Genomic DNA, 27,175 nt, shown 5'->3' with positions numbered 1-27,175 from the left:
AGGGCGTCTAAGGCTTTGAGCCATTCTTCTATTTGAGGGTTTTTGTCTCTGTTTGAGATGAGGAGAACTTCTGTTTTCTCTTGGTTGAGTTTGAGGTGGTTCATTGAGAGCCATTGCTGGACCTCTTTGAGCGTGGCGTTTAGTCTGTGGATGTCTTCAATCGAGGTGGTTTCCAGGTAGAGTTGTGTATGAAGGGAATGTTAGACTTCCTTAGAAGTGTGGTGAGGGGTTCCATATATACTTTGAAGAGTTGAGGAGAGAGAACTGACCCTTGTGGGACTCCTCTACTGACGGGTCGGGGGTCGGACTCGAAGTTGTTGATTTTTATTCTTTGTGAGCGGTTGTGAAAGAAGGAGGAGAACCATTTAAGTACCGTCCTTTCAATGCCAGCTCGCTCTTGGAGGGCTTTGAGGAGCAGGGAGTGGTCAACTGTATCGAATGCGGCTGATAGGTCAAGTAGGATGAGAAGGCTGCATTGGTCCGAGTCGAGAGACATGTGAAGATCGTCTAGGACATTTAAGATTACGGTTTCGGTGCTACATCCCTTTCTGAATCCTGATTGGTGAGGGTCAAGTAGATTGATGTTCTCTAGGTGTTGGGTTAATTGAGGGAGAATACATCTTTCGAGAATTTTAGATAGGAGCGGTAGGTTAGACACCGGTCTGAAGTTGTTCATGTCCTCAATGTCCAGACCAGGTTTTTTTAGTAACGGCGTGACTTGGCCTACTTTGAGGCAGTCAGGAATGAGTCCTGTGCTCATGTGGGAGTCCTGGCACTTCTCGGGGTCAAAGAAGTACTCTAAATAATGAGTACCTGCCCTTCTGTATTTCCATTTGAAGCACTGCAGATACTTAGAGTACTTGATTACCGCAGATTAAGTGGTTTTTAAGCTGTGATCTGTAGAAGGCTAACATTCTTTGACGCTTTATTATCATTTACATACAAATCTGCGGCTTAAAGAATGCCATATGGCTACAAAACATGATAAAAAGCTGCAATTGTCTGAGAATGGTATGTTTGATGAGCAGGAACTTGAATATTTGTGGCATGTCATGTTTGATAGGAGACTGCAACTGAGACCTGCACTGTTTGTGGTATTGAATACATAGGATTATCAATGAGGAAAGACAACAGAAAATGCAAAAAGTCAAAGTTGGGGAGTATCCACAATGTTGGTAGCACATGGAGGTCAGAAGTTGATTCGGTGCAGTGGATGGAATGAGAGAAAACATATTGGATACGTCCTCCCATTTGAGAGTCACTTCGAAACAAAGTTTACTATAAATGTATTTATTAATCCGCAGCCCTAGTGGATTTACTCACAGAAAATGTGAAGCATGCCCCCAACAGGCTGACAAGACCCTAATATTGGGGCCGATTATGATGGCGGTTTTCCCGCATCCTCCGGGCCGGCGGTGGCTTAGGATGCGGGAAAACTGCTGCGGACTGAAAAAGACCCCCCCAGATTAGGATGGCTGGGGGATAGTTTTTCAGTCCGCAGCTTTTCTGCCACGGTTGCCTTCCGACCGTGGCGGAAAAGCTATAACATGGCTGGCGGTGTCTATCAGACACCGCCAGCCATATTATGATGGAGTAGAATGTATGCTTTTCCACGGCGGCTTTTCCGCCGTGGAAAAGCATTCGGACCTTCACTTCGGGGGCCCGTTGCGGGCCCGTTGCGGGCCCCCTGGGTGAAGGGGGGTGGGGGGTGCACATGGGGGGTACCTATGGTACCCCCCAGCATTTGCGTGAACAAAGCAGCAGGCACCGCGCGGTGCCTGCCGCTTTGTGCACGCAAATGCGGTGCATGCATTTTTAACATTGCGGCGGGTGCAGCTTGAAGCTGCACCCTCCGCAATGTTAAAAATACAGGATGTGACCGCCAGGGTGGCGGTCACATCCTAATTTGCACGGAGGGACCGCCGCTGCCCCTGCGGACGGTCCCTCCTACTCTATGGTGGCGGAAGGACTGTTAATGTTAATGTTAAAAGATTTCTAAAGCGCATGGCTGCCCGTGAGCGTCCCGGCGCTGACAAAGGATACAGGCGAAAACATGAGGGAGAGATTACGGGTACAGCCAGGTCTTTAGAGATTTTCGAAATGGCAAAAGATTGGGTTGGGCCCGGAGATCGGAGGGGAGTGAATTCCATAATTTGGACGCATTATAGGAGAACCGCCGGCCTCCTGATCTTGCCTTTTTAATCCTGGGTGACAGGGTTAGGTGGGCATTGGAGGATCGGAGTGCTCTGGAAGTGGTGTATGGAACAATAAGATCTTTGAGAATGGGAGGCGATTTCCCGTTGAGAATTTTGTGAGTTAGGCACATCACCTTGAACTTCACTCTTTCCAGGACGGGTAACCAATGCAATGCTCTGATGGCCGGTTTGGCCGAGCAGCGACTCTTGGTGTTGGTGAGGATCCGGGCGGCGACATTTTGTACTACCTGGAGTTTAGTTGTTACTTTCCCCGGTGCGCCAAGGTACAAGGCATTCCCGTAGTCCAGCCTAGACAAGATTAGGCCCTGGATAAGGAGTTTTCTTGACTGGAAAGGGAGCAACGGAAGGATCTTGCGGGTGGTGCGCAGGAGGCCGTAGCAGACTCCTGCTGTCTTCCTTGCTTGGGTGTACATGGTGAGGTTTTGGTCCAGCCACAGCCCGAGGCTTTTGATCTCGGATTTGGGGGTTTGAGGCATGCCCATACACGGGGGCCAGAGAGAGTCCGGGCGGAAGTGAGCCTGATTCCCCATCACCAGTATTTCTGTTTTGTCACTATTCAGTTTCAAATGCGACCTATCCATCCAGCTAACTATGTCCCTCAGGCAGGAGTGCAAATCGATGGAAGGATTTTCCTGCTGGCTGAGGGAGACAACCAGCTGGGTGTCATCTGCATATGTCAGCAGTTTGATTCCATGAGGGGTGACGATTTGTTCAAGAGGGGACATGTACACGTTAAAAAGCGTGGGGCTCAGGGAGGAGCCCTGAGGCACTCCGCGACGTATGGGGGTCTCTTTGGAGATGTAGCTGCCTTCTATCACCTGGAAAGAACGACAGTGCAGAAAAGATTTTAGCCAAGACAGGGAGGTACCAGTGATCACAAGATCTTTTAGTCGCTGGGCTAGGATCTGGTGATTGACCGTGTCGAAGGCCGCACTTAAATCCAGGAGGATCACTGCCACTGATCCTCCTGAATCAATGATCTTCCTGGCCTCTTCGACGACCGTCACCATCGCTGTTTCGGTGCCCTGGCCCGGGCGAAAGCCCGTCTGAGTAGGTCTAAGTAGTTCGTTGGATTCCAGGTAATTGGACAGCTGGCCATTGATAAATTTTTCAATCATTTTGCTTATGCAAGGAAGGAGGGAAATAGGCCTGAAATTGGTTAGATTTAGGGGGTCCAGGGTAGGTTTTTTAAGTAGGGCCCTAACCATCGCCTTCTTCCAGCTGGGAGGCACCGTTCCTTCTGCTAGAGAGGCGTTGATCAAATTTACCATCGGAACAAGGATGGTGGGTGCAGCCTGTTTTAGAATTTTAACTGGGGCCGGGTCACGCGGGGAACCACTCTTGAGTGATTGAAGGATGGGGGACAGAGTGTCCTCACTGATAGGGGTAAATGTGTCAAGTTCCGTTTTGGAGTTCCGAGCCTGACTGGGAACCCAAGATAAGGGGTCCGTGGGGGGGAGCGGTGGGAGTTGTTGGAGTATATTTTGAATCTTGTGGTCGAAATAGGTGGCTAACTCGTTACAGTGATTTTCCGAGAGGTCGTTCAGACCTATAGGCTCCTGGGTTTTTAAAAGTTTTTTGACAATTTGAAAGGTCTCTCGAGACGAGCAGGATGCAGCAGTAATCTTTTCATGAAAAAAGGCTGATTGTGCAGTTTTTAGGGATTTTTTATAGTTAAGGATAGCCAGTCTATAATCTCTCTTGCTGTTCGGGTCAAAATCTTTCCGCCACACTCTTTCCGCCCTCTTACAGAGCTTTTTCATGTGGCGGACTTCGTGGGTGAACCATGGGGAGGTAGGTTTTTTTCGGGGTTTTAAGTACTGTTTTTTGGAGAGGACAGTATTGAGAGAGTTTTCGATCCATGAAGAAAACTCGACATCCGCTATTGCTGGGTCAGTTTCATGATTTGGCCTGGAGAGCTCTAAGGCCTGTTTCCAGTTACCAATGTCCAGTTTAGACCAGGGGCGAGCCAATCTGCCGGGAGCTTGCTTGGGGGGAGGAATGGTCGGGATCCCCCAGCTAAAGGGGATAAGCAGATGGTCGGACCAGGGCAGTGGAATCGGTGTTCTTACTTTAAGACCAGAGATGTTACATAGAATGGGGTCAAGTAGGTGCCCGAGAATATGCGTGGATTGGTCGTTCTGTAGATGAAGGTGGTGGGTTGCCAGATCTAGAAGCATATCTGAGGCGATGGTATCGTTACAGTTGTCAAAATGGATATTGAGATCCCCTAAAATTAAACAATTGGGCAGGGAGCTGTTCATGGCCGTGGAGCATTCCAGCAGGGAGCTTCCGAACTGTCCCAGGGCCCCTGGTGGACGGTAGATAAGGATTCCAGGCAGGGATTTACATGGGGACATTTGGATGCTAAAGTGCACATTTTCACAGTCCAAAAGGGGGCTATCGTGTAATCTGCACGCAAGATGTTTTTTGTAAATGATAGCTATCCCCCCTCCCCTTCCCTTGCCTCGGTCCAGATGTTGCACAAGGAATCCATGAGGCAAGGCCTGAATAACATAAGGGTCGGAATCTGGGGCAAGCCTGGTTTCCGTAAGAAACAGAATCTCTAATTGGTGATCCTCTAGTAGCATATGGATTTCTTGGGCGTGTTTGGGCAGAGATCTGCAATTTAGTAGGGCCATATTGATGATTGTCTGGGAGGCATGACTAGTTGTATTAGGGACGAGTTTGAAAGGGCAATGAGAACAGTGAGTGGGAGAGCTCTCCCCTCTGATGGAGTGGGTGCATAGAGGCATGAGGGGCTGATTTAAATGAGACAGGAATTCTCTGGAGTAGGATAGCCTTCTCTGAGGGGGAGGATCCATAGTGCTTGGCCCTCGGCCAGGTCTGGCACGGACGGGCGCAGACGGGCTTACCTCTGGCGCACCTTCGGCGCGCCAGCGGCGCGCCCGCTGCGCTCGTCCGCTGCGCTTCCGGCGGGGAGAGAGCATTTTGTAGTGCGAGGGCCTAAATCGCCCACGACACTAGAGCGCCGACCAAACCTTCCCAAATTGGCGCCTGCAAAGCGCTGTTTTGCCTGCCTAGTCCCGCGGTCCAGGAGACCCTAAATCGGCCACCGGTGGAGCGTGAGAGCTGGAGGAGTTACGAGAAAGTTGGCGGTAAGAGCTGGGTTATTTTAATAGACTGTGTCCAACTCACACAGCGTTCGAGTAAAATAGAGCAAAGTTAAAAATGACACAAGAAATAACAGTTCTAGCAAATTTTTAAAAAAGTATAGCCCTGGGCTCCCGGCTTCCACCTCAGGAGTCGCGAGTATCTGTCAAGGATTTTGGTTGTGAGCCCGCCCTATATGTAGTGCGAGGGCCTAAATCACCCACAACACTAGAGCGCCGACCAAACCTTCCCAAAATGGCGCCTGCAAAGCGCTGTTTTGCCTGCCTAGTCCCGCGGTCCAGGAGACCCTAAATCGGCCACCGGTGGAGCGTGAGAGCTGGAGGAGTTACGAGGAAGTTGGCGGGAAGAGCTGGGTTATTTTAATAGACTGTGTCCAACTCACACAGCGTTCGAGTAAAATAGAGCAAAGTTAAAAATGACACAAGAAATAACAGTTCTAGCAAAATTTAAAAAAAGTATAGCCCTGGCCTCCCTGGGCTCCCTGGGCTCAGGTCCGTCCGCCATCATAATCGGCCCCATTGTTTGATAGACCCTTACATATGCTATTGGTGTCATGCTTCATCTTCAGCTCTCATTCTGGTCCCTAAAAACTAGGAAGAGCTCGCCCATATTCCAGGAAGCACATAGAACATTATCCTGCTAGGGTCTTCAAATAAAAATACCTTAGAACTCCTAGTTAACCCTCTATTAATGGTGTTCCTAGTTTGATTTAAACTATATTACAAGGGTGTGCCCATGGAAACAATGATACTATGCACTGTATACGTGTCAACATGTTTCAACCCTAAAATATAATGGCCATTGGCTATTCCCTTAGCCTGGTTAGTCTCCTCACTGTCTGCTGCTACCTAGCACTGGCTGCCTTCGTGTAGCCATGTGCTCTATAAATGCATCTTTCATTTCATTTAATTTCATAGGGTCCAGGGCTTTCATCATTGTTAAGTTCCAGTTGGTCTGGCTCCTCTGTTCCCATGGTGGCTTAAGACCCAAATGAATCATTTCGGTTGAAGGTGTGAATTTGCATACTGAAAACCCTCCACAGGCAAAATGTCCTGTCACTCTCAGGAGATCACAAAGGGTGCGTTGTTCTTGATTACTCTGTCTAGGTCTTGTATGGAACAGTAGATCCCTCAAGCTAGTACCCCTTCTGAAGGAAAACATAGTCCTGTCATAGTGTATTTTGCCACTGTTCACAATTCCCCAATGTTTGGTAACAATATTTTTGTCTGAATTAGAAACATTGCTATATGTGCTCACACAGGTCAAGTGTATGTTAGCCAGTTTCTTCCTGTCTTCCAAAAAGGAATCCCTGTAATTGCTACATGCTCTTTTATTAGCTCTATCTAGGAAGAGTGGTCCCCCACATTGAAAGATAATTATAAATTAGACCAAAGAAATACAATGACATCTATGTTTGTATATCAACATTGAATATTTATATTTCAGTACATGACATTTACAAAAACATAAAGACATATACAGTGGGGCAATTTTCAACACATAAAAAAGAAAGAAATGTTGCCAAACTCAGGCACTGAGCAAGGTGGCCAAAGCACAACTGAACCTTGTAGGCCACGTAACCTACACATAAACACCATTGCACTTTGACATAGCTACACATTTTTGGGAGTGTGAAGGTGCTTTGGTCGACGACGTTTCAATTCCTTAGCTAGATAGCGAGATCATCATTAGACCGTTTGTAATTGATGCCTGAGAATAATATCCGCTAAAAGGCAAGAAAAGAGAAAAATTAAGGAGGAAAAGGAGAATCAAAATTAAACAAAGGAAGAAGAGAAAGGACAAGACGTATCATGGTGAAGTATACAATAGTGTGTGACATGTTTATCAAGTGTAACAATAAAGCATGCACTAACACGAGGCATGTGGATCAAACAACATGAAAGTGATGCCTAAAGGCACAACAGTTACTATAGTGTTGGACCTAGCGATAAAATAGTGAGCATGCTAGTATATCGATGCTAGGTCAGGAATGCATAAGGAAAGTGCAAACAGGGTCGAATTGCAAAATATAGTAGTCATGAAAACGTTAACACTCCCAAGATTGGAGAGTAAAACACATCATCTCCAGAATAGCATGAGTGTGCAACCAGAAATACTGTACAAAATTCAAAGATTTGGAGAATGAGACACACAAGAGCAAAATGAGGCTGACCTGGTGTGTGTACAGGCACGCCGTAATGCAGTCTGTGCTGAAACTACGGTCCAAACTTCCATTTCTATGGTGTCATTTATAATTATCTTTCAATGTGGGGACCACTGTTCCTAGATAGATACTTAGACCAGAGGTCCCTTCCAGACATACTTGGGTGCCCTTGTCTCTTTATAGTATGTTTAGTGCAATCGCTGGATTGCAAGGGCGTTAATCAGGGCTAGGGTTAGGATTTCTATTGGAAGTAGGCACTAGGGCTTCTTATGTTATTGGTTGTTGGGAGTAGGGTGGGACTAGGGCTAGGTTTAGACCTTTAATTGGAAGTAGCGATTAGGGCTTCTGGTGTGATTGGTTGCTGGACTAGGTGTGGGACTTAGAGTAGGGTTAGGCTTTCTATTGGAAGAAGGGACTAGGGCTACCTGTGACATTGGTTGCATGGACTTGGTTTGGGACTACTGGTAGGGCTAGGGCCTTGATTGGACGTGGAGATCAGGGTTTTTGAACTCACTGGGTGCTTGGACTAGGGCTAAGATTGGCTGTAAGGTCCTGGTCTCCTATTGGTTCTAGATTGTAGGGCTAGTGTTGTGATTTGATAGTGTTAGGGCTAGGGTTTCCATTGGCTGAAGCGGTCACCTGATTACTAGGGCTATGAAAGGCCAGGGTTAGGGCGTTTCAGCTAAGGGCGGAGAGGACAAGGGCAGTTCCCTGTTTGAGCCTGTTAAGGGTAGAGAGGACAAGGGCAGTTCCCCATTTGAGCCTGCTAAGGGCAGCGAGGACAAGGGCAGTTCCCTGTTTGAGCCTGTTCGAGACTGGTCGGGACTAGGGCCAGAAATGCTGTCCTTTTTATTTTGCTGCTCTTTTTCTTTTGCTGCCCTAAAACAAACCTTTCTAAACTCTTGCCTCTGAGTCCTCCCCTCCAAAACTCCTTTTTACGCATCCAAAAGCCTCCTCCTATTGCTAAGACCTAAAAAAAAACAAAAAAACTTTAACTCTTTTATCCCTCCACTATCCTTTTCAATCGAAATTAACAGACTAACATGTTCACTTCTCAAATTCCATATTAAACTATACTAATATACTACCCAAATAACTGAATAACATATACACTACTCAAATTACTTCATATATTTTTTTTTACTATACTAATTTTCAACAGTAATCCTTTATGGGTTCTGGAGTGGCGTGCTACTCGCCAGAAAAGCGCTTCAACACCCATCAGGGGTAACAAGTGCTATATGAATGCAAATCTTTCTTCCCCTTTTATCCCTCCACTATCCTTCTCACTCCAAGTAACTGACTAATACCCACCACTGAAATTACTTCATATTTCACCATATTAATTCACCACTAATCCTTTGCAGGCTTCCTGAATAGCGTGCATCAACAAGCGCTATATAAATACAAACCTTTGGCCTCCTCTATCCTTCTGCTATCATTCCAAATCCAAATAACTGACTAACCTATCCACCACTTAAAATGTACTCTCATGTTTCACTATACTAATACAACACTAATCCTCTATGGGTCCTGGAGTAGCGTGCTACTCGCCGAAAAAGCGCTTTGACGCCTCGTCAGGGGTAGTAAGCGCTATATAAATGCAATTACAATACAATACAATACAATACAATATTCCTATGACTTCAAGGGTGTACTTTTATCCCCTTTTCTTCCTGTTTTTTCCTGTTCTTTCTTTGTTTTTTCACCTTTATCCCCCTTTTTTTGCCATTTTCTTTGTCTTTTCACTACTCCTTTTTTCTTTCTTTGTTCTTTACTGTGCACCATATCAGATCATGCCGCCCTTCATTCAGATGATTACATTAAGAAAGTCCTAGAAGGTTTCTCTATTCTTTGACACTGCGGAGCTTTCACAACCAGCTAGCATTTCATTGTTTGAACAATTAGAAAAGTGCAAAAAAAAGTATGTCGGAATCCAACTGATGATCCGCATGCTCACAGAATATTTACAAGCAGACACTATCCCGGTGAGTCTCCAAGTAAGAAACATCCTCGGTGTTTTCGCCGATTGCATAAAATATCTAAACAACTTCAGCTACAATGGTACCACATGTTCCAGGCAATGGATGATACTTGGAATCAATACAGCTACTGAACACGTGCAAAACCAGAAGAAATTAACGATTTAGAGAAACAGATTAATGAAACTAGCTCTATAACAGACACCAAAAAACGACCGGGAAAAGTCTAACAGACAGTGGATGGATCTAATATAATTGAACACAATAAGAAAAGCACAAAGGTGAAAAGAGACATTTAAGCCTACAAAATTGAGAAATCATATCCCTACCGTACCGACAACTTCTACAATAACTGAACTTACACAAATCCCAGTTTTAGATGCCCCTGGGGCAGATAAAACAAACAGAACAATATTGTAGGATTCTCTGACACTTCAGGTGAATCTTCTGAAAATTCTGACACAGGTGAAGGGACCAGTACCACCACTAACACATCAAATCCCACTTTTTTAGAAAGAGACCATGGTCGTCTGACTGGCTGTAACAGGGGCCGCCTACCTTGTTGGTACAGTACATCAGGAGACCGGCTAACGCAACAGAAGTATTACCAGTGGTGACACCTGACAATTCCATACCCAATATGCTTGATTTCAATTTGTCCACACATCCTCTGTCTGATGTAGAGATATCACTACTCAGTAAGGGTCTTTTGTTTGTCCCCAAACTGCGCCCTCATTTTCTCGAGCTACAAACATAACTGCTGTGATTCTTTCGCAAGATTTGTCTACATTCCTTTCTTCTGGACAATCCCTTCCCTCCTTTCAATGCTAATACAAACCTTCACTCTCCATTCACTTTCTTGCCACCACATGACTGTCTTCCTGTAGATATACACATCTTTGAAATAATTCTTGATGAGGTTTCCAGACTAGAACTCAAAGCATAATTTATTCCCTATAATCTCCCACTCCAGAAAAAAACAAGTTTACACGAAGTTAAAACTCGATGATTCCTTGGTCATTAAACCTGCTGACAAGGGAGACGGTATTGTGGTTCAAAACATTGAGCCATACAAAACTGAGCTCTTGGGACAACTCTCTAATACTGACCACTATTTACCACTATCAACTGACCCCACACATGAAATTCGTAACCTCATTCGGGCTGTTACAGAGGACGGCAAATTAGCAGGCTTTCTCACGCAAAATGAATATCTCTGTCTCAATACCAAATTCCCACAGACTCTTGTCATCTATACACTCCCAAGGTACACAAGAATTCCAATACTCCCTCCGGACGCCCCATTGTTTCAGGTTGCGGCTCCAATTTGGAACCCCTGGGCAAGTATGTTGACTTCTTCATAAAATACTTTGTACCTAATACCAGATGTTACATCAGTTACAGCATGGACTTGATTAATCATGTGGAGCACCTTTCCTTTAACCCTCAGGCAGACATACTCTGCACCTTGGACGTAGAATCACTCTACACCAAAATTCCACATAGAGAAGGACTTGTTGTTATTGAGCACACTCTTGACTCAAGACATGGCCTCATGCGGTCCCTACATCTTTTATTCTACACCTCCTAAAGATTTGTTTAACACAAAACCTTTTACCTTAGACGGTCAATTTTATCAACAAATCAAAGGTACCTCAATGGGAGCAGTTTTCGCTCCCAATTTTGCCATACTCTATATGGATGATTTAAAGTGCAACAGAATACTTACCCCTACTAACCCCTTTATCGAAAGTGTTTCCTTTTGGAAACGCTATATTGATAAAATTCTTCTTATTTGGCATGGTTCTGAAGAGTTATTAATGGACTTCCTCCAATGGTTTAAATCGAATTGCAATAGACTAAGGTTTACCCTGACACACAGTAGGTCTGAGATTGTTTTTCTGGACTTTCTTATTAAACACATCGACAGTGAGTTGTTCACCTCCCTTTAAAAGAAACCTACAGAAAGAAATACTCTCCTTTCCTACAATAGTCCCCGTCTTCGAGCTCTGAGGGATTCCCTCCCATTCTCACAATTCCTTTGCATCTGAAGGAACTACTTATTCAAACAAGCATTGGAAATGCAATAGGTCTCGCAGTAGTAAAGTTTGAGCTATAGGTGTTATTTATTTTTTTGTTTTTTATTTATGTGTTGTTTTTTCTAAATAGCTAAATTAATAGCTTTCTTCTTTACAAAGCCAATAGTTATAATTTGTGTAAATGTGACACCTCTAGCATTTGTAAAGCAACATGTTTTGTATTAACGGGACTTATATGTGACTTATATGTATTGATATAAAAAAAATCAATGGCTTAAAAAAATAATAATAATTAATACGTAAATAAAATGGATTTTATTTTATATTGCCAATAGCTTAAAGTTTATTAAATATATTTAGTGAAGATGCTGTGGTTGCGCTGAGTGAGGGTGAGTGAGGGTGAGGGTGAGTGAGCGATTGAGGGTGAGTGAGGGATTGAGGGTGAGTGAGGGTGAGGGGTTGAGGGTGAGTGAGGGTGGGTGAGGGGTTGAGGGTGAGTGAGGGTGAGTAAGGGTGAGTAAGGGTGAGTGAGGGTGAGTGAGGGTGAGTGAGTGAGGGTGAGGGGTTGAGGGTGAGTGAGGGTGAGGGTGGGTGAGGGTGAGTGAGGGTGAGGGTGAGTGAGGGGTTGAGGGTGAGTGAGGGTGAGGGGTTGAGGGTGAGTGAGGGTGGGTGAGGGGTTGAGGGTCAGTGAGGGTGGGTGAGGGTGAGTGAGGGTGAGTAAGGGTGAGTGAGGGTGAGTAAGGGTGAGTGAGGGTGAGTGAGGGTGAGTGAGGGTGAGTGAGGGTGAGGGGTTGAGGGTGAGTGAGGGTGAGGGTGGGTGAGGGTGAGTGAGGGTGAGGGGTTGAGGGTGAGTGAGGGTGAGGGGTTGAGGGTGAGTGAGGGTGAGGGGTTGAGGGTGAGTGAGGGTGAGGGGTTGAGGGTGAGTGAGGGTGAGGGGTTGAGGGTGAGTGAGGGTGAGTGGTTGAGGGTGAGTGAGGGTGAGTGAGGGTGAGGGGTTGAGGGTGAGGGGTTGAGGGTGAGTGAGGGTGAGGGGGTGAGTGAGGGTGAGGGTGAGTGAGGGGTTGAGGGTGTGAGGTTTCGGGTGTGTGACGGTGTGTGAGTGTGAGTGAGGGTGATTGAGGGTGAGAGGTGTTGTTAGGCAGAGGGTGTGTGACGGTGTGTGAGCGTGAGGGTGTGTGAGGCTGAGTGTGAGTGAGTGTGAGTGAGGGGGTGTGAGGGTGATGGGGTGTGAGGGTGAGGGGGTGTGTGTGTGTGTGAGGGTGAGTGTGAGCGAGGGAGTGTGAGTGTGTGTGAGTTGTTGAAGGTGAGAGTTAGGGTGTGTGAGGGTGATGGTGTGAGGGTGATTGAGGGTGTGTGAGGGTGAGGGGATGAGGGTAAGGCTGTGTGAGGCTGAGGGGTGTTGATGGTGAGAGAGTGTGAGGGGTGTGAGTGGGTGCGGCTGTCCGGTGTAGTGAGTGTGAGCTTGTTGTGAGGGGTGTTATTTTTTGAGGGGAGTGAGGGTGTGTGAGTGTGTGTGAGTGTGAGGGGGCGTGAGTGTGTGTGAGGGTGAGTGTGGCGGGAAGAGGGCATCAGCTGGCAAACCAGAGAGCTCCCTCAGACCTTGGAGCGCCAATTGGCTCTGAAATGAAAGGCCACTTCGCCACACACACAGTGTACACACTTCCAGCTGCTGAAACGTTGTTCATCTGTGCTTTCACACTTGTAATCAAAAGCCCGGGCCAACCGCGTAATGGCCCGACCACTCACGTCTTATTCCAGGCCGAATTGTAATGCAACAAACATTGTGGGGGTTGATCGTGTGTCTTGTTCTGCAGAGAGCTTTCTGTTTTCACAAGCTAGAAAGAAACCGGGACCGAAAAAAAACTTTAAAGTATGTGCCACACAGCTGTTCAAAAACTGATACGCATGGTTTCATTCTTCTTGAACGCAGTTATCATTTGAAAAACTGTCGTTTTCTTGAAAATCCAATATTTAAAATGGGACGAGTCGCAAAATACATAGAATAAAAAAGTTAATTTTCTAAATGCATTGCTTTACACATCTGTTTTTCACACGACTTTTAACGTGCATACCCATTGATGCAATTTAGGGTTGCATGCATGTGTCTGTGTATATATTTATATATGTGTACATACATGTTTACATTCATGTTTATTTTCCTGCAAGCACACTCACACGCTTAGACAACCTTCATACATGTTAATGTATCTATCTACTACGTCGAGTATGTGAAGCCGTGTCTTGCAGGCAACGTGAACAGTCCTAGCGTGTTTGTAGACTTTATGGTAACCGATTTGTTATGTGACCTTGAAGTCGTGTGTAATATATAACAGGCATGATTCTTTTTTTTTTTTTTGGTTTGTCTGCAAGAAAACGTTTATCACCTCCACGTGGTCGATGCAAAATCATGGCCCGTTGGCTTTTGAAACTTTTAATCTTGGAGGATTCGCTGGTTATAATGGCGCGGTAGCATATTTTTTTCAACACAGGCTCTCCATCCGTGAGAAAATATAATCTAAGATTTGGATCTCAGGAAAGCATATAGTGTAGCTGGAAACTACATCACGAGAAGCGGAAAGTGCCTGTTATTTAGAGCAGGCCAAAATATTGTTGTGGGACAAATTGTACATTCACTTTCTCTGGATCCGCGAGCCTCCTGTGAGCGTTCGGACTATCGTGAGCAGCTTACTGGGTGAACATTCGCCGGTCCGAATGGACGTGCGTTATTTAATATACTGCTGTAAATTGCACACCCAAAAAATAACAAGACGGCAACATCATTCTGTCTCAGGGCTATAAATAGGAGTAAGTGCACGAAGAGAACCTGCTAGGGTGGAGGGGGGGTAGGGGGGAGCAGGGTATGCATTTATCTTTGTGATTTTCCATTGCGCGAACAGGGCGCCAGAGAGCTTTACAAAACAATCAGCTTACTCAAACCAATGCAATAACAAGAGAAACACCGAGCACGGCGTCAGTGTTGGCATTGCTGGGGGGTAGGGGGTAAGTGGTGAACTGTGTGCAATTTGAAGATCATGGGTCCTGCGCTCACTAATGCAGCTCTCATTGTTAATGTGCTGTAACTTTCGTGAAAGTTGAGGTGTGTTCTCTAAAGGGAATGACCAAAAAAAGTGTAACTAGAAATCCTTTCTAAGATGCATGGCCTACGTAAACAAGGCGGGCAGGGGAGGGGGCGGAGCGGGGAGAGCAGCATGTGGGTGTTAAGAAGCCGGGCCTTTGAAGTGAAGCTAAGCTTCACTTCAAAAGGTGTCGGAGGAATGCGGGAGAGAGGAACAGATGGCGATTGCGGCTGTGCACGCGCTTTTAAGCTCAATGCACATGCGCATTGAGCTTAAAAGTCACGGGCACTGCAAGGAATCGCCACGATTCCTTGCTTCTCAGTTAAAAGTTGTTTAAGCCGCAATAGGCTCGCAAGCTCGATGCGCATGCGCATCGACAGGCGAGACCTAAACATGAATACTTACGCGAAGGAAGAACCCTTGCAGAAAAGTTGAACGCCATGGGGTACCAACGCAAATTAGCCCATAAATCTATCAAAAGGGCATGTTACTGCCACCGCAACACCCTTCAAACACCAAAAAATAAAGACACCAACAATCACTTAGTATGCGTTACTACCTTTTCACCAGTTTCTAATCAAATTAGAAAATGTATTTTGAAAAACTGGCCCATACTGAATGCTGGTAATCTGAATTTATTTACAACAAGGGGTGGTGAGGGACAGAGTCTCTGAATTAAGCAGAATACTCTCACCCAGTCAAGAGATCAGGGCTAGATCCAACACCGTTTTTTAGCTCATTGCACCATCCCAGTTTCAGAACCTGGCTGTATGCAAATTAGTCTGTTCCTGTCCCAGTGCATGATGGGAACAGGGCAAACCAAACTACAAAAGCCAATTCTTACACTGGGAAGGAAACAAGCTTCCGGGGACCGGTTTCTGGCATTACAGCCGTCTTCGGCCCGGCTTGCTTGAATCCTGATGGTGCAATGAGCAACGGTGTTGGATCTAGCCCTGATCTCTTGACTGGGTGAGAGTACTCTGCTTAATTCAGAGACTCTGTCCATCACCACCCCTTGTTGTAAATTATTTTGTCCACCCTAAGCGTGGAAGGGTATACTCAGATGTGAGTCCCTTGCTCATTGCACCATCAGGATTCAAGCAAGCCGGGCCGAAGACGCCTGAAATGGCAGAAACCGGTCCCCGGAAGCTTGTTTCCTTCCCAGTGTAAGAATTGGCTTTTGTAGTCTGGTCTGCCCTGTTCCCATGATGCACTGGGCCAGGGACAGACTAATTTGCATACAGCCAGGTTCTGAAACTGGGATGGTGCAATGAGCTAAAAAACGGTGTTGGATCTAGCCCTGATCTCTTGACTGGGTGAGAGTACTCTGCTTAATTCAGAGACTCTGTCCATCACCACCCCTTGTTGTAAATTATTTTGTCCACCCTAAGCGTGGAAGGGTATACTCAGATGTGAGTCCCTTGCTCATTGCACCATCAGGATTCAAGCAAGCCGGGCCGAAGACGCCTGAAATGGCAGAAACCGGTCCCCGGAAGCTTGTTCCCTTCCCAGTGTAAGAATTGGCTTTTGTAGTCTGGTCTGCCCTGTTCCCATGATGCACTGGGCCAGGGACAGACTAATTTGCATACAGCCAGGTTCTGAAACTGGGATGGTGCAATGAGCTAAAAAACGGTGTTGGATCTAGCCCTGATCTCTTGACTGGGTGAGAGTACTCTGCTTAATTCAGAGACTCTGTCCATCACCACCCCTTGTTGTAAATTATTTTGTCCACCCTAAGCGTGGAAGGGTATACTCAGATGTGAGTCCCTTGCTCATTGCACCATCAGGATTCAAGCAAGCCGGGCCGAAGACGCCTGAAATGGCAGAAACCGGTCCCCGGAAGCTTGTTTCCTTCCCAGTGTAAGTATTGGCTTTTGTAGTCTGGTCTGCCCTGTTCCCATGATGCACTGGGCCAGGGACAGACTAATTTGCATACAGCCAGGTTCTGAAACTGGGATGGTGCAATGAGCTAAAAAACGGTGTTGGATCTAGCCCTGATCTCTTGACTGGGTGAGAGTACTCTGCTTAATTCAGAGACTCTGTCCATCACCACCCCTTGAGGTAATCTGAATTTGGAACGCCCACTTTTTGCATTTCGCAAAAACCGTAGTATCAAAGACCATCTAGTTAGAGCCTGCCTCCATGCCCCTAGAAAGCATCACAGTCCTTGAATGATCTGTCGGGTATTGCCCCTCTTCTCTGGCACTTCAAATGTGGCAGCTGTGTTCTATGTCAATTCTCTATTGAAAGCAAGGAGTTCAGATTTGAAAACATCAACATTGCTCTCACGCAATTTTCTAACTGCAATACCGCAATTGTGATCTATGCCATCTTCTGTCCTTGTAACCTTATCAACGTCGGTCAGACAACACAGAAGGTACGGATCAGGATTTGCAAAATCGAAGCCGTCTCAGATGCAGGGTACCAAATGCTCCCCTGGTTGACCACTTTATGGAAAAGGGATACTTGGAGAATGATATTCAATGGCCAGTCATCACTGTGATTAAACCACCCCCTCGTGGTACTGACATGAACCACCTTCTTAATAAAGAGGTACTCAAATGGATTCTACGTAACAAAAGTCATGAAACTGGCTTGAACCGGATGGAGGATTGGACCTCCCTGATCTGAACTTTTAATAAATGCTTACATGACAGCTTTCTACTTCCTTCTGATTTAAAATGTTGTTTGTTTTTTATGATTGCTTCATGTACACTTATATCCATACTGGTGTTGTAGCTAAGTGCACTTTGTGTTTGTATGCATTTTCTCATACAACTATGCTTTGGTTTTCACATATACAATTGCCTCTGCCTCATACCATTGTACATTCGCCATACTACTGTTATATAGTGAACAGCTTTCTTCTTACTGCGTTCCATTCTTATTATTCTATCACAGTTGTCCTTATTGAACGTTCTTCTTTCTGTGACAACGAGTCTTCAACTTTTAGCAATGGATGACTTTGTAAAAAAATAAAACCTGTCCTTGCTTATCTTTTTACATATATCAAAAAGTGGTAGCACTAAGTAGGATCTTATAATGTTAGAATTACTTTTTTGATATTGTACTTCTAAGTACCTTATGTTGTATAATGCGGTGCATTTATTGTGTAGCACTATGTCCTTTATCTCACTTACTCCTTGGCTCCTGTCTTCTTACCTACACTTCAATATGGCCTCCACTGTTTACCCGCTCTTACAGGACCATGCATGCTATTTAATAACTCGTGCCACGCCTATCATGTCCTTGCTCCCAGACCAGTAAGGTGCAATCACACATTGAGAGATTGACCCAGTGACTCCCATTTTCTACTCTGCCATCTAACATTACAGAGGTAAGAGTGACTTTCTATGCCGCTTTCCCCACAACATACTCCAGTCCGGTTCCTTTTTTTTCACATTCTGATCTTGATTCCCGTTCTCGATGCTCGCGCATGCCTATCCCAGCCCCATGTCATTGCCAGCTGTATGCTTGCTTTGAGCTCCAATTTTTTTCCTGGAAGTCAAGACCATAGTTTCCGCAGAGACTGCATTACGGCATGCTGGCACATTCACCAGGTCAGCCTCACTTTGTTCGAGCCAGGACCAGCATTGGACGGGCCGCCATTATGGCGGTCGCCATAGCCCCGAGACCCACAAGTAGAGGGGAGGGGGATGCGTCACCAATGACGCGGACCCCTCGTGACCGGCAGCCAATGGGCGCCACGCCTAGAACCGTGAACCGGAAGCGCTTCAGCGCTTCCGGTTCAGAACCTTCCCGGAAGTCACCCCAGGTTTCGGCACCCCTTAACTGGGGAGCCCGCGAGCGAGGCAGCCTCTTGGTTTTCGCGCCTGCCCCCACCTCGTCACCCACGCACGGGCCGGCTGGCCCCCCCCACCCGTCCCTGTAATCTTTTGGGTTTTTATCTTTCAGGTCTCGTTATCAGGTGTGGTCCGGAGCTCGGAGAGGGTCATCGGAGGTGCTGCACTGTTTTGGTGCAGGGCGTCGCTGGAAGCCAAGATCAGCACTTGTTTTGTTTTGTCACAGGTCGCGTCAGCAAGTGCGGAGCGGCATCGGGGGAGCTGCGTGTGGTTCGGAGCGTCGCTGGAAACCCTTTGCCTTTCTTGCAGGTGTGACCTTCGGCTGCGGGCGAAAACGAGCGGAATCCCGACGAGCAGCGATCATAACAGGTGCCAGTCGAGCAAGTTGCTCCCGCCGGGGGGGGGGAAGAGGGGGACACGGCACGGCGCCCATTAGTGCGCTTCATTAAACGGGACTGGGGTAGCGATCGGTGCAGTTTTGCTATGAGATCCGCCCCTTGCCTCAGATAACTAGGCTGAATTTTAACAGCCCGGGGTAAAATTAAGGAGCCGGGTACGGTAGTCTTGTGCCTTTGTGATTAGTCGGGAGTTGGGGTGTTTTGAGGGGCATCTGGTGTTTCCTCACTTTTTAAAGGGGCTGATTTGAGGGCTGCAAAGTGACAATTGCAATAGGGAATCACTCTTGCAGCAAGTTTGGAAGTCATTGAGGGGCCGCAGTGGGGGGAAGGTTAGAACACCATACTCCGGCGTATTAAATCCTGTTGAGGTCCACTGCTCAGATAGAAAGGTCGTGCTTGGGGGCATTAGCAGGCACAGCGCTTCGAGACCCGCATATTTTTTTTTCTTCTTCACAGCTCCAGTTCACTCCTCGAGTAGGACATTACTCATCCTCCTGGGCGATAGTCGGTTGGCGATCACTGGAGTAAGAAGAGGCGGCACCAACTAACCAGCAGTACATCGCTTCTGGGAGCCATAGAGGGCTTGAGCGGGCGGCTCGCCTGAGCTTACTGGGCTAGCCAGTAGGTCTTGGCTCTGGTCGCGTGGCTGCACAGGTTGGCTGGGGTCCGCTACAACGCACGGTAAGAGGGGACACTGTCTCCTGTTGGGAATTGTCATGTGGTCCAGGTGCCTGTGGTCGGTACACGTAGGAAAGGCGCGCTATCGCCATGGCCCCTAAGACGCGGCGGGCTGAGAAGCGATCCCACACAGAGGTCATGCTGGAAGCACTGGTCCAGCAAGTACAAGCCAATGGTCAGACCCTCAATAGATTACAGGATAAGGTAGAAAGCCCAGAGGCGGTAGTGGGGGGGAAGGCCCAAGAGGCCTATTTTGCCCCCAAGGAATTATTCACCCCCACCACCAAAGCGTAATCGGCGCAAGCAAGGTGGGATAAGTAGAGGGTAGGGCGCACGGGATACCGATAGCCCTGAGGCAACACCAGAGCTGGACCTCCCAGGAGGGGGTGAGGGAATGGGGCCACCCGAAGGACAGTTGGTTACACCAAGGCCTCACCAGAATGTAGGTGCAGTCCCGGACGTACCTGGGCAGCCCGATATGACAGCCAGTTTGGCCAGTGTGACAATTGGTCACATGCCGCGGGGGCGTCAGCTGGCGGGAGTGACGCGATGGAACGGGCAAAAAAGTTGCTCGCAGAACTCGGAGTCGGCAAACCAAAGAAGGGGCCGGCACTACCGGCAGGGAGCCCACAGCAGGAACCTGCTGGCCCAATTCCTAATGAGGCAACCGTGGGGTCACGCGATCAGGTGTCAGGCACCAGTGGCGGCAGTCTGTCAGCAACAAGCAACAGCGAGAAGGAGGCGGAGGCACCAAAGAAGGCTGATGTAGCAGCATCAGCAGGTATAAATCAGCATTTGACGCCTCTAGGGGTAGGGGAAATGCGCTCGGGGAGGGAGCGTCTGGGGCGACATCTGTCTAAGGAATTGAAGGAAAAGATATGGAGGGGGAAATACATGAACATGTTTTTTCTTTTAATTGATGAAGCGGACAGGGAAGAGGCTTGAAAAAATAAGGAATGGACCCATCCGAGAGAATGGTCTAATATCTTGCTGAAGTACAGGGTAGAGGAGAACTTGGCAAATTGGATACAGGGTTTCTCCACGTACATGGCCGTAATGCTTGAACGATTCCCAGAGGTGGGGTCAGAGATGGCAATTTATCAGAACAGGATCACCCTTGCTCATGCAGACAAGGGGGGCGATGGGTGGAAAGACTATGATAAGGCTTTTAGGCGGGCTAAGGCTGAGGACTCTTCTCTGAGGTGGGATCAGACTGATATGTTCCTCCACCTGAAATATTTGGTGGTGGCCTCGCCGGATGCCGTGCGGGTACCGGTTCCAGACACAGGCCGTTCCCCGCCCTTTAAGGCAAGCCCCGCTGGGTACGCGGGGGTAGTACAGCCAGATCAGGGAGCGGGAGCAAAAAAGGGGTCTGTTTCGATTTCAACAAACGTACCTGTTCCAGGGCCTCAGGCTCGTGTAAATTCAGGCACACCTGTGGATATTGTGGTAACACCTCCCACCCCGAGGCCAAGTGCAACAAGAAAGCTAGAGATAAAGGGGGTAAAAAACAAGAATAATGGAATCTTGTTAGAGAAGGCTAGATCTCCGGTGAACATTGGCGCCATGATACCTTGGTTGGAACGATACACTTGCACTGTTGCAGCGAGGGTCATCAGGGAAGATTTTGTGGACGGTTTCAGAATACCTGCACAGGGGCACAGCGGGGTGACATACTGTAAGAACCAGGTGTCGGTTAGATCCAACATGAGCATAGCAAGGGCAAAAATTCTCAAAGAGTTGAACCTGGGGAGGGTGGCTGGACCAGTTGAGGACGTACCGATGGCAGATTTTGTGTGCTCGCCTCTAGGGGTGGTACAGAAAAAAGCGCCGGGCAAATTCAGATTGATCCACAACTTATCTGCACCCAGGGGAGGCTCAGTGAATGATGCCATCGCTGACACGCTGTGTAGTGTCAAGTACACATCTTTTGACCAGGCAGTGGCCATTCTGAGAACTTTAGGTCAGGGGGCCTTGCTAGCAAAATCTGACATTGAATCAGCATTCCGTTTGCTGCCCGTTCACCCCGCTGATTGTCACCTCTTAGGATTCCAGTTTGAGGGTAAGTACTATGTGGACAAGTGCATGCCAATGGGATGCTCGATGTCCTGCGCTTATTTTGAAAAATTCAGTTCCTTTCGAGAGTGGTCATTCGGGGACAAGTTCGGGCATCAATGGGTCCTCCATTACCTTGATGATTTTCATTTTCTGGGGGCCCCGGGCTCAGGAGAGTGCAGGTCAGCCTTGCAGCAGTTTTGCGATCTCATGCAGGAATTTGGGGGGCCATTGGCGCCCGATAAAACGGTGGGCCCAACAACTCTCATTGAATTTCTAGGGATTGAGTTAGACTCTGTTCAGGGGGTGTCCAGGCTGCCACGTGACAAGGTCAGGGAGTTTGGGCGTGCCTTGGAAAGCTGCATTGGCAAAGAGAAGGTTACACTACATCAATTACAGCGAGTGGTGGGCCAGTTAAATTTCGCATTGCGCATCATTCCTATGGCGCGTCCTTTCTCCCGCACTATTGCTCACGCCATGTCTGGCCTCAAAGAGAAGCATCACCACACTAGGTTGACCAAGGAGGTTAGGCAGGACATGCCGATATGGAGGGCTTTCCTGCGTGATTTCAATGGAAAAGTGGTGTGCCTTGCCCGCCCGTGTCCAGCCCCGAACTAGGTTTAATGACGGATGCTGCAGGCAGCGAGGGGTTTGGAGCTATTCTGGGGCACGACTGGGTGGCAGAACATTGGCCCGAGTGGTGGAAAAGTTCAGGGCTCACCAGCAACATCACTTTTCTCAAGCTCTTCCCGATTCTGGTAGCGTTGGTCGTTTGGGCAGATGCATTAAGGAACCGGTCAGTCATATTCTGGACGGACAACATGGGAGTGGTGGAATGCATAAACAATCAGTCCGCCAAGTGTGAGATGTTGCTACGCTTGCTAAAAGAAATAGTGTTGCAGTGCATGAGATTGAATGTGCTCTTCCGGGCGAAACATGTTCCAGGGGTGTTGAATCACGCAGCTGACGCATTGTCTCGTTTTAAAATGCAGGCTTTCAGGGCACACATCCCAGAGGCAGCGCCCCACCCGACACCTTTCCCAGAACGACTCTGGCAACTTGGTGCCCCAGAGTACCGCACCTCGTGGCTGCAGGCTTAGCGCCTAGAACAAGAACCTCTTATGAAGGGGCGTTTGGTTATTTTTGTCTTTTTCTGGGGGAGCAGTGGGGCGAGAAATGGCTGGATCATGAGTCAGTAGTAGCTTACCTTGCTTACATGTGGGAGCAGGGCCGCACAGTGGCGGCCGCGAGGAGGCATATCGCAGCCATATCTTTATTTTTCAAAGCTGCACGGAAAAGGTGACCCCACCAAACACTTTGTGATACGGCAGGTTTTGAAGGGGTGGCAGCGTTTGCGAGGGACCGAGCCAGATGTGAGGAGGCCTGTTAGCCTAGAAACACTCGAAAAGTTAGTAGTAGCCTTACCACAGGTTTTTACATCACCTGAGGAGACGGTCCTTTCCCGGGCAGCATTTTGTCTGGCATTTTACGGAGCTTTCAGAATAGGCGAGCTAGTCGCAAGGAACACACAGGATTGGCTAGGGGGGATCCAGGCAGGACATGTAAAATTGGCGAAGGCTCGGTCATGATTTCCATACCAAAATCTAAAACTGATCAGGAAGGTAGGGGGCATTCCGTGGTCTTGCACAGAGCAGGGACTACAGCATGCTGCCCAGTCACTAGGTTAGAGGCATTTATGGCCCAAAGGCCACTAATACTAGGGGTTCCATTGTTTATACACAAGGATGGGACACCCCTCACAGTGTTTTAGTTTAGAAGAGTTATGATTAAGGCACTTGAGAAGGCGGGTCTAGATACCGCCAATTTTGGGACCCACTCTTTCAGGATAGGTGCAGCCTCAGAGGCTGCGGCAAAGGGCCTAGGAAGGGAACGTGTCAAAAGGATTGGCAGGTGGACTTCCAACTGCTATAAAAGATATGTGCGGCTGCATTTACTTTAGTGAGTCGATGTAGACCATTTGCCTATCCCTAATTCTTGTGACTCAAGAAGGTGGAAAGTTTGTTTTGTGCAGGATGTTTCATTTGAATCTTTGCATGTCATGCCGGCGTGGCGTTGCACTGACCCCTTTTCTCTTCTCTATGTTACTTGCAGTTTCTTTATCCTGTGACTCAGGGGAGAAACATGCGTCGGGTCAAGCGGTGGCTGTTCGCCGCGAAGTAATCAAAGAGGTGATGCAAGTTTACTCTTCGCACCAGAAGAACCAAGAGGTTTGGGTGGTAGGACATTCCTACGTTCGCCGTCTAAAGTCTTTCTTTACAGGACACATCAGGGATAGGGCGACAGGATTAGGGTCAAAATTGTCATTTTTTGGGCAGGGGGGTTTGTGTGCGGGACAATTCAGAGAACTGGTGAACCATGCTTTATGCACAAGCTCGGGACCACTCGCGATCTGGATCCTGCACTTGGGGGGGTAATGATTTGGCAAAGATAGGTAGGAGGCAATTGACCGAAGAATTACTCAAGGAAGTGGGGTGGCTAGCAAAGCAGTGTCCTCAGTCCATAATAGCCCGGTCACACATGATACCGAGGTTTCAGTGGAGGGGGGGCGAATCAGTCAGGGCGTTGAATCACGCGGTAAAGCGGCTCAACAACAAATTTGACAAATTGTTTAGGACTCCTAGGTTAAGAAAGATATCACACAGGTACATCAGGGGGAACATTTTTTTTCTCCAGGACGGGGTGCACCTTTCACATTAAGGTAATCATGCCTTTATGGATGATATCATAGCCTGGCTTAGGGATTTGAAACAGAGTTCAGGACCTTTTTTAGTTGCAGGAGGGGGGGCCAGATAGTCGGTCAACTATGCTGGCCTGTGGCAGTAAGGTCAACACTGGTAAGCATAGTCTGCGGTCTTAGCGGTCAGCACCATGTAACTCCGGGGGTAGTGACAGCCGGTAAGTAGGCTGTCTGGGTATATGGGCCGGGGAGTCATCCTTCCCAGTTGGCCTGGGACCACCCCTGTACGCGCGTGTGCAGCAGTCTACGGCCCCCTTTTATGGAGTTCAAGACCAGGGCGTAGGGGGGGGCCAGGGGAAAAAGATCCGTTCGATAAGCTGGACCCCCTGCGCAACTTTGCTCCAGGAGTAATAGTGGCAGTACCCTGGGACTAGAAGAGGGAGGGGAGAGAAGCCTGCCAGACGTTGACCTTGCCGTTAGGCTCAAAAAGGGACACGCAGAAAGTCATATTGTGCATTGCTAGATTTACGGTAGGAGTGCCTTCTGTATTAGAATGTGTTAAGGTTAGCTCTTGCAACAACATGTGTCTATCACTGTAAACTGTACTTTCTGCGTTAAATCATTTTCTGTAATTGAAATGTTTGAATATTGTTAGTAATATTAAAAAATACGGCCGGGGGGGGGTCACTCCCCCCTAATCCAAATATCTTACCAAACACCTAGTCTGGTTGTCAAAATCCCTGGGGCAAGGGGAGACCGGGATGGGAATGACTAGGCACCAGGTGATTAAGTTGTTGAGGGGTCATAGGGAGTACCCGACCATATTGTTCGAGCCAGGACCAGCATGGGACGGGCCGCCATTATGGCGGTCGCCCTAGCCCCGAGACCCACAAGTAGAGGGGAGGGGGATGCGTCACCAATGACGCAGACCCCCTCGTGAGCGGCAGCCAATGGGCGCAGCCCCTAGAACCGTGAGCCGGAAGCGCTTCGGCGCTTCCGGTTCAGAACATTCCCGGAAGTCACCCAGGTTTCCGCACCCCTTAAAAGGGGAGCCCGCGAGCGAGGCAGCCTCTTGGTTTTCGCGGCTGCCTCCACCTCGTCACCCACGCACTGGCCGGCTGGCCCCCCCACCCGTCCCTGTAATCTTTTGCCCACCCACTATCCCCTAAAGCTAAACTTCTGGGTACCTGTTTTTGCGGTTATTGTATATAGTGTTTCAATTTGAGTGATAATTTTTCATCTTTATGTTTTATGTTCCACAGGTTGCGATTTAAAGTAAATAAAAGTGAATGGTAATTTGCATGTTTTTCACTAATGTCGTATTTAGGTATCCTTGGTCAGGCGGTAAGGTCAACACTGGTAAGCATAGTCTGCGGTCTTAGCGGTCAGCACCATGTAACTCCGGGGGTAGTGACAGCCGGTAAGTAGGCTGTCGGGGTATGGGGGCCGGGGAGTCATCCTTCCCAGTTGGCCTGGGGCCACCCCTGTACGCGCGTGCGCAGCAGTCTGCGGACCCCTTTTATGGAGTTCAAGACCAGGGCGTAGGGGGGGCCAGGGGGAAAAAGATCCGTCCGATAAGCTGGACCCCCTGTGCAACCTTGCTCCAGGAGTAATAGTGGCCGTACCCTGGGACTAGAAGAGGGAGGGGAGAGAAGCCTGCCAGTCGTTGACCTTGCCATTAGGCTCAAAAAGGGACACGCAGAGAGTCATATCGTGCATTGTTAGATTTACAGTAGGAGTGCCTTCTGTAATAGAATGTGTTAAGGTTAGCTCTTGCAACAACATGTGTCTATCAATGTAAACTGTACTTTCTGCGTTAAATCATTTTCTGTAATTTGAAATGTTTGAATATTGCTTGTAATATTAATAAATACGGCCGGGGGGGGGTCACTCCCCCCTAATCCAAATATCTTACCAAACACCTAGTCTGTTTGTCAAAATCCCTGGGGCAAGGGGAGACCGGGACGGGAATGACTAGGCACCAGGGGATTAAGTTGTTGAGGGGTCATAGGGAGTACCCGACCATATTGCTCTTGTGCGTCTCATTCTCCAAATATTTGATGTTTGTGCCGTATCCTGGTTGCAAACTCACTATGCTATTCCGGAGATGCTGTGTTTTACTCTCCAGTCTTGGGAGTGTTACCGTTTTCACGACTACTATACTTTGCATTTTGGCGATGCAGCAAGCACAACGGACAGAGTTTTATTTATTTACTCACTTACTTTACTCCTGTCGGTCGTATGTCCGAGGTCAACTGCCCCCCCAACCTGCCCCTCCCCCGCCCTGCCTCACTGCCCCGCAGCACTCCCTCTGCAAGCCGCCACTGGTCCTGGCACACTGGTGAACACACATATTACAATATGGAATGACATGGTACTGTCCTGCAGAACATGCAGGAGCTTTATGATGAATCAATAGGTTTATTGTACATTTATTTAGCAACTGTCACATATGGACATGGTGAAACAACAACAGCACAGGTTATGTGAGACACCAGCAACACAGTATTCCATAAATATGGAGTTGTCAACAGAGACTAGTAATACAGCACCGACACATTAAAAAATAGGGAGTACAAAACCAGAACAAGCAAACGCTGCTTAAAATATGTCTTTACTGCTCTTCCACTGCTCAGCCCCACACATGGTCAAACGCTATCTTCAAGGACTACATTAGTCATTAGGCCTAGCTGACTCTATGAGCACATGCAAATCTGTGCTGGAGCGATGACTTGGTGCCATATGTATCAACATTCCGTTTTGCGATTCCTAAATAGCGATTTTTAAGGAATCGCTATTTAGAAATCGCAAAATGGTATGTATGTAGAAATCAGCTTCTTTTTAGCGATTTCTTATGATTTCTTAATTGCGATTAGCAATTTGCTAATCGCAATTAAGGAATGATTTCCCATTCATTTCTATGGGCCAGG

This window comes from Lissotriton helveticus, chromosome 7 (genome assembly GCF_964261635.1).
Source record: "Lissotriton helveticus chromosome 7, aLisHel1.1, whole genome shotgun sequence".
Lineage (NCBI taxonomy): Eukaryota > Metazoa > Chordata > Amphibia > Caudata > Salamandridae > Lissotriton > Lissotriton helveticus.
Note: the sequence above shows the minus strand (reverse complement) of the source record.